The sequence below is a fragment of the Cervus canadensis genome, chromosome 3, assembly GCF_019320065.1.
Source record: "Cervus canadensis isolate Bull #8, Minnesota chromosome 3, ASM1932006v1, whole genome shotgun sequence".
In the NCBI taxonomy this organism is placed as follows: domain Eukaryota; kingdom Metazoa; phylum Chordata; class Mammalia; order Artiodactyla; family Cervidae; genus Cervus; species Cervus canadensis.
The window spans coordinates 16,836,627-16,840,652 of NC_057388.1; the positions used below are offsets into that span (position 1 = coordinate 16,836,627).

Sequence of the window (4,026 nt, forward strand, 5' to 3'; positions counted from 1 at the left end):
AGCAATCCACCAAGCTCTTCTGTCCTTGGGATTTTCCAGGCAAGAATACTGGAGTGGGCTGTCATTTCCTCCTCAGGGGATCTTCCCAGCCCAGGGATCGAACCCATGGATCCTGCATTGGCAGGTAGATTCTTTACCACTAAGCCTTCAGGGAGCCCTGATATGGAGCCCCATAACTTGATTCTACTAAGATTATTTCTATGCTATCATAATTCTATGCTTTATATCAGAATACAATATGAAATGTATTTACATGTATAAAACTAGGGCTATAAACATTTATTTACTCATTTAGCTTAAAGCATAGATATAATACATTAGGCCTTTCCAACATTAATTCCCTCTCAAATTCTTCAAATCATTTTAAGTACTCAAATTTTTCTCCTCTTTTTAAAAACAGTTCTCATTTCAGAAGAGTTATAGATTCTTAAAAAAATTACGAGGATGGTATGGAACATTCACATATACCCCACACCCAGTTACCACAATTAATGTCTCATGATAATATAGTACATTTGTTATAATTAATGTACCAATATCATTACATTATTATTCAGTCAATATATTATTCCAATGTCCTTGGTATTTACCTAGTGATATTTTTTTCTGTTGCAGGATCCTATCCTGATACAATTTTGTATTTGTCATCCTGTCTCCTTAGGTTGCTTTTGTCAATAATTGTTTTTCAGACTTTCGTTGCTTTTCATTACTATGACAGTTTTGAGAAGTAGGGAAAATGAAAAGATATTTCGTAGAATATCCCTAAACCTGGATTGTCTGGTATTTTCTCATGATTACACTTGGGTAATGTGTTTTTAGGAGGAAGACCATGGAGTCAAGTACAGTTATTATAACTCTGTGGTCTCTAGTTATAAATGAAGGAAAGTACTATCTTCATTATATCTTATCAAAGGAAGATTTATTATCACCATTTTACATTGGATATCACTATTCATCACCTGAGATATTAATCAGGTTCTCCACTGGATAGTTAATAGTTTTTCCCTCTTTGTTCTTTAGAAGGAAGTTACAGTGTACAGCCCACAGTTAAAGAATGGGGAAATATGGCCTCCCTCTTTGAGGGAAGACAATTTATATAAACTATTTGGAATTCTTCTGATTAGGAGATAAGTTTGCCCCCAAAAAAATATGTTTGTTTATGTAATTATTTATTTACATAAATACAGAACCATAGCTTATAATTTGGGTTATACAGATGATCACTGACTTACAATTGCTTGACTTAACATTTTTCAACTTTACAGTGGTGTGAGAGCAACACATTCTCAGGAGAAATTGTACTTCCATTTTTGAATTTTATCTCTTCCTGGGATAGCAATGTGAGGTACTGCACTGTCTCATGATGCTGGCCGTGGCAGTGAGTCATAGCTCTCAGTCAGTTAGCATGAGGGTAAACAACCTATACACTTTCAACCATTCTGTACCCATAGAAGTGAAGTGAAGGCGTTCAGTCGTGTCCGACTCTGCGACTCCATGGACTGTAGCCTACCAGGCTCCTCTGACCATGGAATTCTCTAGACAAGAATACTGGAGTGGGTTGCCATTTCCTTCTCCAGGGGATCTTCCCAACCCAGGGATCGAACCTGGGTCTCCTGCATTGGAGGCAGACGCTTTAACCTCTGAGCCACCAGGGAAGCCCTCTGTACCCATACAACTACTCAACTTTTTACTTTCAGTACAGTAGTCAATAAATTACCTGAGACACACAACACTTTATTATATAACAGACTTTGTATTAGAGGATTTTGCCCACCTATAGGCTAATATTTTTTAAGCACATCTAAGGTAGGCTAGGGGCTTCCCTGTTGGCTCAAATGGTAAGGAAGCCACCTGAAATGCAAGAGACCTGGGTTCAATTCCCAGGTTGGGAAGATCCCCTGGAGAAAGAAATTACAACCCATTCCAGTATTCTTGTCTGGAGAATCCCACTGACAAAAGAGCTTGGCGAGGTGCAGTTCATGAGATCGCAGAGTCGGACACAACTGAGCGACTAACACTCTTAGACTAGACTAAGCTATGATATTTAGTAGGTTAGGCTATTAATGCATTTCCAACTTATGATATTTTCAATTCATGATGGGTTTATGGGGATGTAACCCCATCATCAATTGAGGAAGAGTTGTAATCCAATATAACTTTGTTGTTGTGTTGTTTTTAAAGTTACTCCAACTTTGGTCATTGAGCACTCTTTAAGTTAGCACTGATGGCCCTTTGACATATCTACATAATTGTGTGTTGTTGGTTTGTTGTTGCTAATGTTTTTGAGCTCTTACTCTCTGGCACTACAGGATGTTCCAGGGTCATCTTGAATATTCTTTGCCAAAATCTTAAATTCAGTCATTTTGCCAAGGATCGCTAGTTTATTTTTTTGGAGAAGTTAGGGAAGCCACAAACTAGGCTTTAAATGTGCTACTGCTTTTAAGGCCTTTTCAGCCAATGAAGAAAGGAAATACATGTGATTATACTTACCTATGCATATATTAATAAACACATCTAAGAGTGTTTATATATAAACGAATATACAAATGTAAAATCTGTATCTACATTACTCTAAACGAGTTCATTCTTATGCTTCCAACTCTAATCCATGACCACAAGGATCATTCTAGCCTCCTAGCCTCTTGATTATTTGTAACTTCTCACTTCCATGGTGAAAAACCCAAATCACAACACCAATTTACTCAATTGTTCAATTTCAGAATACATGTCTAGTGATATCAGCATCACTAGCCTATAGCTTCATGGGAAATAACTTTATCAACTAGAGTGCACTGTTTATGTAGAGTTCCTTTTACCTTTAGTTTTATACAGTCCACTCATTTCCAAAGTTTCTTAGGTGTGTACATTCTCCCATATACCCTAAATAATATTGCATTATACATTTGGAATATAGCTAGATTGCTTTGTCATATTTTGTACCCCATCCTGGGAACTCAGAATCTCCTAAATTATTTTTTTTTTATTCTGCATACATTAAAGTGCAATTTTTACTCTGTAAAGTTCTATGGGTTTTGACAAATGCATAGTGTCAGATATCCGACATTAGAGAATCAATAGCTTCATCACTCTCTACTTAGACAAATGGTGTATCAAAACCAAGCAAAAATTAAAATAATACGAAAAAGTGATACTGCATACCTGGATATTTTGCAGACATTAGTGGCACCATCAAGTCTTGAAGGTTCCAGGGGTAGCACTTAGCCAGATCCAGCAGATCTAATTTAGATGCAAATGGGGATGCTCTTTGGATCTTTTGGCAGGTGCCTACAAGGGAATCACATTGTGACTCAGGATTTGGGAGCAAAGTCTTAGCATCTTCTGTGGATAACTATTCCCTTTTGGAAGACGGTTTTTAGTGTGTTGTTGAACTTTAGTTGAGACTGAATGCTTAGTCATGAACTATCAAGTTCCATGTGACCCGAACTGCTCATTATGAACTGAGTGTTGTTTGATCCAGTAATCCACAAGCTGGGCAGGCATAGAAGCAATCCATCATCAAATAGACATTACATATATGTATGAAGTCAGGCTCAGGTGGGCCCTAAGGACACAAGTCATTTGCAGAGTGAAGTGGCAAAGATGCCCACGGTCCCCACCCCTGCTATGTTAACTTCTGTTTCCCAGTCTACATATATGATCTCCTGGAGATTTCTGAACAGCCGGCTGACAAAAGAGAAAACTTGGGTGTGGTTTATTGCTGGTTCAAGGCACATAGGTTCCCCTTGGAAGTGGACAAATTCAGGACGATAGTCCTTGTCCCTGAAGGACAGTAGTGAAAGGAAACCCTCCCAGAGGGTAGACCCTTGAGCAACGTACCTGGTTGTTCGTTTAATCTTTTTTAGTGTTTAAGGGGAATTATTGAGACCCTTGAATTCATAAAACATATGTTTCTGAAAAGAAAAACACTAATAACTTTCCAAAAGTCCTTATCTTCTACTTACTCAGTTATTAGGTACGAGAATATTTTGCACTACATTATTACACTGAGTTTTAGGGGAAAAATTA

The 4,026-nt window shown here is 37.7% G+C and overlaps 1 non-coding gene across 1 annotated transcript; it reads right to left on the reverse strand.

Annotated features, from left to right (window-relative positions):
- Positions 1 to 1,583: 1,583 nt before the first annotated feature.
- On the reverse strand, positions 1,584 to 1,655 carry TRNAW-CCA. The gene has a single exon. It is a non-coding gene; the product is annotated as a tRNA-Trp (tRNA).
- Between the last annotated feature and the right edge of the window lie 2,371 nt (positions 1,656 to 4,026).